The sequence below is a fragment of the Gadus macrocephalus genome, chromosome 8 (assembly GCF_031168955.1).
Source record: "Gadus macrocephalus chromosome 8, ASM3116895v1".
Classification (NCBI taxonomy): domain Eukaryota; kingdom Metazoa; phylum Chordata; class Actinopteri; order Gadiformes; family Gadidae; genus Gadus; species Gadus macrocephalus.
In genome coordinates, this window is record NC_082389.1 from 21,517,893 (window position 1) to 21,528,383 (window position 10,491).

At 47.9% G+C, this 10,491-nt stretch overlaps 1 long non-coding RNA gene across 1 annotated transcript; it reads right to left on the reverse strand.

Moving 5' to 3' along the window:
• Positions 1–8,409: 8,409 nt before the first annotated feature.
• Positions 8,410–9,422, reverse strand: LOC132462331 (uncharacterized). Its single transcript, XR_009526810.1, has 2 exons — positions 9,079–9,422; positions 8,410–8,694 (listed from the first exon to the last, which is right to left on the reverse strand). It is a non-coding gene; the product is annotated as an uncharacterized LOC132462331 (long non-coding RNA).
• Positions 9,423–10,491: the final 1,069 nt, after the last annotated feature.

Below are 10,491 nucleotides of genomic sequence, written 5' to 3' on the forward strand. Positions count from 1 at the left end.
GTGTAGTGTTTGTGTGATTGTTGCATTTTTGTTTATATCGTTATTGTTTACTGGTAGTTTTATTGTTGCATTTTGTTGTTGATGTTATGGTTTGGTGTTGGTTTTGTTGTGTATCATCTGCTGCCAGTATTGTTGGTATTGTCTGCTCGCGATGTAAGGCCGGGGTGGATGCCACCCCCTAGGTGGGGTGTGTATGGCATACCCATGTCTGAAGCATGGGTAGCGTTTCTCCCACGTGGTTCCCCATACGCCCGGTCCAGCGAGTTGTTTTAGTCCCATGCTCATGGTTGTTTGTTTTTATGGTCATTTGCCTTCTTTCTGTTATTTCTAATGGTGTTATGATGGTAGTCCCGCGCTGGAGTCCTATCCCTCGTACCCCTAATGAGTAAAAGTCGTCTTGCGACGACTTGAGGGGGATATGTTGGGAAAAATAACCTGATGAGCACATCATATGGCAGGCACATTAATATATAGTCGACTCTTGCTCTAAACCCAACGAACACATAACACAAACATGATAATATATAGTCAGGTCAAGGCCGGAGCTGAAGGCCCCATCTCCCAGGCAGGCAGATGGTGGACACTCAGACAATGCACCAGTATCATCTCCAGAACGGGAGAGCCACATTAATTTATCCCACAGGAGACACCTCGAAGCTCTCCCTCACTAGAAGGAACACATGCAGATACTAGGGGCCTGAGAGCCACATTTAATTTATCACACAGGAGACACCTCGAAGCTCTCCCTCACTAGAAGGAACACATGCAGATACTAGGGGCCTGAGAGCCACATTTAATTTATCACACAGGAGACATTTTGAGAGCTCTGCCCCGTTAGGAGGAACCAAGAGATACACCTGCCCATACCAGGGCCTCAGAGCCACATTAAATTATCACACACAAGACATTTCAGGGGGGCACTCCCCCGTTTTAATTTATCACACCAGAGACACGAGGAACTCTCCCCGTTACGAAGCTCTCTCAGGGCCTGGGAGCCAAAACACACCGAACCGCACACACCTCAAACGCACACACCTCATCGAGAGGAGGATACAGCATAAGACTGTATCACACAGGGACTCTTCACCTTCTTCTGAAGCAGACCTTCCACGGAGGCGAAGCTCCAGACGAACCATCAGCGCTGATTAGGGACTTAGACATATTCGATTTCTCACGCTTTATGACTCTGTATAACCGTTGCCACTTTACTTAATAAATCCAAGGTCCTCGTGCCGATAGACTTTATTACCTCTCCGTCTCATTTTATCTGGTCCAGTAGCTAGACAGACCGTTTTTCCCAACAGTAACGGCGGGAGTGGCTCCCTTGATTGGTTGATTGTGGTCACCTGGGGGATCCAAGAAGGCGGATATACACAGCATGGTGGCCAGTGGTTACAGCCCGGCAGGAGAAGACTTTGTAAAGCCATTCACCCAGATGCCAGTACACCCCAGAGCTAAGGAGTCCCACGGGGGAACGTGACCGCCCCTTCACCGTCTTTGTTTGTCAAGTGTTTGTCTAAACATGTAAACCATAACTGAACAAGACAGCTACCGTTCACCACAACGCTTGGGCTATCTCCATAGCAAGAGAGAGTAGGACCAGCGCTCACCAGGAACCCAGGTGAGTCACTACACGCATGCCCCGGAAGCTAGTTGCCTACCAGCTATGGTTATACCACGTATGTGTCTCGACTCCTGCCTAGACAGAGAGCCGGTTTTCCCTAGATGCCAGTGGGGTCGTGACATAATTGGGTTGCTCGTCCGAGGATTTTGACTAGCGAGTATTACAGGCAGGCAATCTGTTGGCGAGAGAAGCGATACGGGAGTTGTATTCAGCTCATTTAAAGTTATGTGCTGTGAGCATTTGAGGAGCACATGGCTAAGGGTGGATTAGCCACTCTGTATCAGGTTCTCATGTAAACAGATGCTTGAGTATGTAAAGAACGGTAGTTAGCCAGCTTGGATAGCCAGCTTGGAAAGCTAGGGCTGTGGTGATTTGCAAACTAGCTTAAGGATTGTGGTTGTTAGCTACATGTAGCTAGGTTTAGCATTGAAGAGATCACGTGTGGGAATTGTTTGTAGTGGGTTGCTACAGAGGAAACTATTGTTTGGTTGTGTCAGGGTAGTCAGTATGGCGTCCGCACAGGTGGATCTCTCTGAAGGGTGCGTGGGTCTGACGCGTGACCAGTTCAGGAGGCTAACGAAAAAGCAGCTCATCTCCTTGGCTGGAGTTGAGGATATTGAGTTAGCTAAAGATATCAGGAAACCAGCAATAGTGGCCTACTTGACTAGGGAGTTAAACCTGGAAGAGCTGTGGTTGGAACAACAAGGGCAAGCTACACTCCAGACTGAGAAAGAGGAGCGGTTAGCTACCCTTCAGAGTGAGAGAGTGGAAAGAGAAGCAGCTTATGCACACTCAGAGAGGTTGGTTAGGTTGGAGGTGGAAAAGTTGGCCTTCACTTCCGGTAGGCATGCTGAAAACAGGGGCTCAGGTTTTGATTAAGGTAGGGTCCGTACATTCATGCCTGTCTTTAAGGAAGACGCAGTGGATATCTTTTTCGAAATGTTTGAGAAAGTGGCCAAAGAGAGTGAGTGGCCAGAGGAAAAGTGGCCTCTGCTTGTACAGAGTGTAATGACTGGTAAAGCACAGAGGGCGGTAGCTGCTCTAGACTGTCGGTTGGGTCTGGAGTATGATTCACTCAGGAAGGCTGTGTTAGAGGCCTATGGAAGTGTGCCTGAAGCCTATAGACTTAGGTTTAGGGAGCTAAGGCGGCAGCCTGGCGAAACCTATCTAGACTTCTGGCGGAACCAGGAAATAGCTATTGATCGCTGGCTTAACTCCTGGGAAGCCTTTGATTATTCAGAGCTAAGGGCCTTAGTCTTGTTGGAACAGTTTAAAGCTAGTGTTTCCAGGGAAATAGAAATGTATCTTAATGAACGGGCAGTGAAATCTCCATGAGAAGCGGCTGAGCTTGCAGATAACTATGAAGTGATTCATGGCAAGAGGTTCACAAGTGAAGTAGGCAGGAGAAGGCCAGTTGACTCATTTAGTGGTGAACAGCAGTCAAGGAGTGCCCAATCTTTTGGTCGAGGCTATACATCCCCTTTGGAAATGCTGTGTTTCCGGTGCAATAAGAAGGGGCATAAGAAGAATCAATGTCCTGGTCTGAGGTCCCGGTTTGAGAGCTCAGGTAGGCCGGTGGCACTGGTGTCTTCTGGCAGCGGTATTACCAGTGACCTGGAGGGTTATGAAGGGTTCACTTCGGAAGGGACAGTGGCAGTGTCTCAGGAGGGTCTTCAGGTGCCAGTAACAATTCTGTGTGACACGGGGGCAGTTCAAACCCTGTTGTGTAAAGGGGTGGTGGATCTTCCACCAGCCTCATTCACAGGCAGATATGTATTGGTGCATGGTGTAGGTGGTGGCTACGTGCATGCACCTATCTACCATATATATCTCAAATCAGAGTTAGTTTCAGCATGTGTTGAGGTTGCTGAGGTGAGCAGTCTCCCAGTGAGGGGTATTGATTTGCTGCTGGGAAACGACATAGCAGGGACTAGGGTCAACCCAGAGGTTGTAGACTGCCCAGTCTACCCGGTTGAAATAAAGGAGATGGAGGTAGAGTTTCCATAGGTTTTTACCTCATGTGTGGTCACTCGAGCACAGGCTAGGGTAAAGCTAGCTGTTGGTGCACCAGGTCCCGGTGCCCTGTCATCACCCTTGGTTGATGAGGAGCCAATGTTGGATCTGTGTGACACTGTCTTCCCTCAGTGGTTGACCTCTGGCATTCTAAAGGGGGTCAGAGAGCCTATCAGTGATATAGCTGGCGAAATAGGGACGTCCCAGAGTTTACGGAGTGCTGAGGTGACAGAGGTGGTGTTGCCATCTGAGGTCGGTGGTGATGATGTTGCAGAGTCAGATGCCAGAGGGGTTGTTAGCCGTTCTGAGATGTCTAGGGCTCCAAAGGTAAGCCAACCCACGTTCGTTCAGGAGCAGAAGGAGGATCCTTCCCTTGAGTATGCAGTTGAAGTGGCAACATCTGCTAGAGAGAGTGACAACGTGGCAACAGGTTACTTTGTGAGAAAGGGGATTCTGTTTAGGAAATGGCCAGCCAGTAGACCTGCTAGTGAGGACTGGGCCAGTTATGAACAGATTGTGCTACCACAGTCTTACCGTGGAGAAGTGCTCCACATGGCACATGGCCCTTTATTCGGGGGTCATTTGGGTTTTAAAAATACCCTAGCCAAGGTAAGCAGGCAATTTTATTGGCCAGGGTTACGCAAGGACGTAAAGGAGTTTTGTCGTCGGTGCCACACCTGTCAGGTGGTGGGAAAACAGGGCAGTAAGCCGCCAGTTTCTCCTTTACAACCTTTACCCATGGTACGGGAGCCCTTTGCTGAGATAATGATTGACTGTGTTGGGCCCTTACCGAAAACCAAGAAGGGAAACGAATACCTGGTGACTATATTGGATGCCGCCACAAGGTATCCGGAAGTTATTCCACTACGTAACATTCAGACAAAAGTAATCGTGGAACATTTGCTTAAGTTCTTTGCATGGGTTGGTTTGCCCCGCTCTATTCAATCTGATAGGGGCTCCAACTTTACAACCTGGTGGTGAAGCTGGCAAGGACAACGTTATTGCTGATGCTCTCTCTAGGGTGTGAGACCTTGTTTACGACTGATGTTGTCTACCGGATTTGTAGTGGGTTCTCTTGTTATTTACAAGATCCTCATGTTTTCAACATAATGGTTGAGTTCTATTTTAGGTTAGAAGTTAAGTTTGGGGAAATGTAAAAATGAAAGGTAAGATTCGGAAAAAAAAACACACAAGGGTAGGAGAAAAATAAATAAATAATTGTGGTGTTTTCGTTTTGTTTAAGAGGGGAGGAATGTCACGATCCTACTGTTGGGTAAGGTTAAGCAGGTTGGTAACTGGTGGTCATGGTAACGGTGGGAGTGGCTCCCTTGATTGGTTGATTGTGGTCACCTGGGGATCCAAGAAGGTGGATATACACAGCATGGTGGCCAGTGGTTACAGCCCGGCAGGATAAGACTTTGTAAAGCCATTCACCCAGATGCCAGTTCACCCCAGAGCTAAGGAGTCCCACGGGGGAACGTGACCGCCCCTTCACCGTCTTTGTTTGTCAAGTGTTTGTCTAAACATGTAAACCATAACTGAACGAGACAGCTACCGTTCACCACAACACTTGGGCTATCTCCATAGCAAGAGAGAGAAGGACCAACGCTCACCAGGAACCCAGGTGAGTCACTACACACGTGCCCCGGAAGCTAGTTGCCTACCAGCTGTGGTTATACCACATATGTGTCTCGACTCCTGCCTAGACAGAGAGACGGTTTTCCCTAGATACCAGTGGGGTCGTGACAGTACTGTCAGTAGTAATGGTAACACAATTTTGATGAAAGCAAAAAGAAACCCTTGAGCATACATGACTCCCAACCTCCTCATGCACACATACACTCACACGTGCATATGCACACATCCAACAACAGAGGGTTGATATAAAATAAGGATTGTAGTAACAATAACGTTAGGGTGAACCATAACAGTCACCGTATCAATAAAGCTAACAAAAAGAGAGCTCAGGATATTTTACTAACGATGGATAGATCGTTAGTAAAAGAAGAGCTATGAGCTGGTTGAGGATATTACTCACTCAGATATGCAGTATATGCCCCGTTTACACCATCCCGCTAATGGCCGCTAATGGCCGATGGACCACCGATGTGGAAGTCGGGGTGATTCGGGTGACATCGGGCTAAAAATGTATGATCGGGTCAATTTATCGGGGTAGCATTTACACATACCCGATGTTATAACGATAACATAACGATTTATGCCAGGGAAGACACCCGAAGTGCGTTTGGCGTCATTTGACGTCATTTCAATGACGCCAAACACGTCAAATGACGCGTTTGGCGTCACTTGGCGTCATTTCGGGAGAAGGCAAAGGGGAGACTGGTTTAGACTGATATTTATTTATATATTTACTTATATTACAATAGCGATTTTATAATAATAGAACGCCAGTTCTAAATGGGCGAAGTACCCCTTTAATTATAAAAGTAGGACATCCATCCATAACCCCCTATTTATACCCAAGTGGCAGATTGAGGGTCTTCCTTAACACAATTTGGTCACAATCGTTATTTGTCGAGGGTTCTCGAGGGTCTTTCGTGTGTTGAGGTTGCCGATATAAAGACGTTAAAACACGATAAAGCGCGGAAGATTAACGAATATAGCCGATGTACCCCAGGAAAATTCCCGAACGACTTGCGATGTTTTACGTTATACTCCCGTAGTCCCGTTCTATTCCCGATTATAGCCGATTAGCCCATAGCAACACCTGGTAACCGATTCTACCCCGATAGACCCAAAATTAACAAACATGTTCGTTCTTTGCCGATGTTGCCCGATCATTGAGCTTTTCTTCCCGTTGTCTAACGGATGTTCCCGGGAAGAGTAACGGTGTTTCACGATGCAACCACGCTATTTGCCGATGTTATAACGATAGCTGCTGATTTAGCCATTGGACACCATCGGGGCCCACTATCGGGTAGGTGTAAACAGGGCAATAACAACACTCCATAAGGGGAGCTCAGCAGTTACTTATTGGATGTGGTCTCACGTGCAGGAAAGTTTTTGTTGATGTAAGTCTGGGCTTCCTCTGGCGTCGTGAAGATCCGCTCCTGGTTATTATGTGTGATGCGGCGCCGTGTAGTCTGGGTAGACTGAAATGGTCATCCCGTCCAGTTTGATCTGTTGTTTTTCCCTGGCGAGGCGAAGTATGTTGGCACAGTCCTAGAAGTAGTGCATGCGGGCCACGATTACGCGTGGTCGGTCGCCTTGCCTGGGCGCCGGCAGCAGCGCGCGATGGGATCTATCCAACACCGGCGCCTCCGTTAGGCTGAACGCCCTCTGAAGTAGGGCTGACACGGCGCCTGTGGAGCTGTCGTGGCTCTCCGGTACCCCCACGATCCTGATGTTATTTCTCCTCGACCGCGACTCTAAGTCCTCACACTTATCCTGTAGTGATTCCGACTGAGCCTTGAGGCGCGCCACTTCACGTTGCAGTGTAACGATATCATCCGTACACGAAGACAGACACTTCTCCATCTCGCCAGTGGTACCTTTTAGCGTGGCTAGCTCTGTAGCAACCGAGTTTTGATAAGACTGGAGTTCAGACCGTACAACCTTAATGTCGGCTCTGAATCCCTCCATTTCCTTTTCCAGCACGCTTCTAATCTCCGACTTGATTATATGTTCGATATCTTCACGGAGCGACGTAAGCAACTCTTGCCTGAAAGCTTGAGTGGATAGCGCCATGGTCTCGTCGGCTGTGTTTGGTTTATCACGTTGATCCGGGGATGACCCGGGACCACTAGGCCTCGTGGATGATGAAGTTATGTTGCGGGTTTTTGTAGACTTGCCAGTCATTATTTTCCGTATGCCGATATGCAATAGTGTGATAAAAACGTAAAAAGTAAAATAAAGAAGAGTGTTTTGTCGAAAGGTGCCTTTTTTACAAACTTTAAATTAAAAGTTCTGCGGAGCCTGGTCGGATGCGTCTTCTCAATAGCTTGCTCGCTAGCGCCCCCCTCATTATCATTTTGTTGAGAATTCCCTAGAGAGCAAAAAAGTCAAATTAAATGAGCAGAGAATGACGCCATATTTTTCAACACTTACAGTGTGCCTTCTTGTGTGTTAAGGAAAGGTTAAAGCTGCATTAAGAGATTTCAGATACAGATTAGTGAATTCAATTGTATTGTGCATTGGTGGCGAAAGTGAATACATTCTATACTCAAGAAGAAGTAGGGCCTACAGATGTGTATAAACAGATTCAAGGTTAAACTTCTCTACTGAAGTAAAAGATGAAAGTACAGAATCTCAAATGAAGTCAAAGTATAACAGTACAAAGTAGCCCTCTGACCTTTCTACCTGAAGTTGCTTTGCAAAGCTAACCTTATGTCACATTAATATAATAAATAATAAGACCTATACACACCACTCCTGCATGCCCACTTTTTTTTCTCCTCTTTTACCTCATTTCATTCGTGTTATGTCGTTTGTGATATGCACTGGATAACCAGGGATTGTCTTTTCTTTGTTTTTTCGTTCCATCCTTTTAGGATTGATATCCGTCTCAATGTTGGTAAGACCGGCAATGATGCAAAATAAACAATAACTGATATTTTCCCTCAAATTCACAAAAACGAAAGTACTGTGGCGACATGAGGAGGCTTTACTATTTTATGTCAGAGTATCTTCTCTACGTTACTGACAACGCCACCTTGGGTTAGGGCCCAAGGACCTATACACTATGATTATGATTGTCACCTCTGACGATAAGACACTCAGGTTCGTTCAATCAGGGAGGGCGGGAGACAGAGTTCAAAAATAACAAAGCATTTTGTTATTATGAACACGGTTTGGCACAAAAGATGAAAAAGAGAAGTTAGCCCAACTGGGGAAGGAAGTGGGTACAAGCTGAGGCTTACCGGCTGGGAGAGTGGTCGTCAGGGGGAAATTAAATCCAACGAAAGAAACAAGGGCACCTCACACACAAAGCAAAAACGTGAAGTCCAAACGAATAAAATCTAAAACAAAGCACACGCACACAAGGGATCACCACCACCACCCAGGAGGACCACCGCCACCACCGTCGGCCTTCAGCTCTACGAGAAAGGGGCAGAGTTAGGAGGGCTCACAACTGACAGACAATATCACATAGTAATCATAACATATGTTTTAATAAAAATAAACGCCCCGAACCAAGTCGGCGGAAGTGGCAGCGAAGCAGCAGCAATGACAATTCAGCAATGATTTAGTAAATAAACAAGGAAGGCTCAACTCTCGGTTATGCGTTCATAATCCCGGTTCTCAGTCTGGTTATGTTGCGTCCCTTCTAAAGAGGGAGAGGGGTGAAGAGTATCGGCGTAGCGGGGGAGACAGCCACCACGCACCATGCGACAAGCAGACTGTTAAAGGGAGAGGAGCGCAAAGTGAGCTTAGCACCAGACCAACAGGCAAACAACAACAAAACGCTCACCATGACTCACCTATGCTCTGGTCAGCAGCGGTAAACGACCCCAATACATTGCCCCGATTGCGATGAGGATCTCGGCAGATCTATTATAGTAATGGTTTGAGTTTTAGTAAAACGCTGACGAATGTACGCAACACAGCATGCGGAGGTGCACCTACCTGTGCTCTGAGGTGAGCGGCGAGGGCAACGACCCGGAAGTGGACGGGCCGAAGAGGCAGGAAGCGAGAGTTCAGGAGGAAGGGCACGGCCTACTTTTATCCCCTCGACAAGCAATGATTGGCGAACGGGCCGGAGAGGGCGTGGTGAAACAGAAGCCTGTGTCTAAGTAGCCGTGTTGCCTCATACCACTACAATCCACCCCCCCCATTTGCATCGTCGACCCGACAATGCTCTTGAAGGATCAGCTGGAGGGAGGATGGTGTCCCTTACTGCAGCCATCAAATCTTCGTCGTCGGATGAGCACTCAGACGCTGCAGGCCGATCAAGTGAAATGGAAAGAGGAGCAGGGTTTTTCCCTGAAGCAGCCATCCCGACTATAGCTTTAAGCAGCGTTCGATGTACCCGTTTGACCCTGGCCAGGTCGTCCTCTGGTGCAACCGTATACACCGCACCATTGCCGTGGGGAGCTTTAATCACCCGATACACCACAGGGTTCCACCTGTCCTGGATCTTATGACACCCCTTCCAGCCAAACTCCTTCAGACGAACTGCCTGACCCACCACAAGCGGCTCTGACCGGACAGACTGATCATGATTTTCCTTCCGACGTTGGGCGGCCTCCCTCAGACTGTCCCGGACGCCTTCAAAAGCCAAATGTAGCCGGGTCCGATGCTCATGGACCCAGTCATTTACTGTCCCCCCAACAGGATCCTGCACCCTTCCCAACAAGAAATCAACAGGGAGCCTTGCCTCACGACCAAACATGAGGAAAAACGGGGATTCCCTAGTGGATTGATGCGGTGTGGTGTTATAAGCATGCAATATCTGATGGAGACAAGTGTGCCATTCGCGCTTTCGAGAGAGAGGTAAAGTGCGCAGCAAATCATGAAGAGTGCGATTAAAACATTCGCACTGACCGTTACCTGCAGGATGGTACGGGGTGGTGCGAGATTTTTCAATGTTGTAAAGACCACACAGCTGCTGAATGAGTACACTTTCGAAATTGCGACCCTGATCAGAATGAATGCGTGCTGGAACACCAAACTTTGAAAACCACTCTGTGACGAGCACCTGTGCCACTGTAGAGGCGCGCTGGTCACGAGTGGGAATGGCAAGAGTGTATTTACTGAAAACATCCGTCAAGACGAGGACGTTCTCCAGCCCATTATGGGTTGGTTCGAGCAGGGTGAAATCCATCGCAAGGATTTTGTTAGGCTCAGAAGCAAGCAGATGTCCCATGAAGCTATGACCTGGTGGCCCGGAGTCT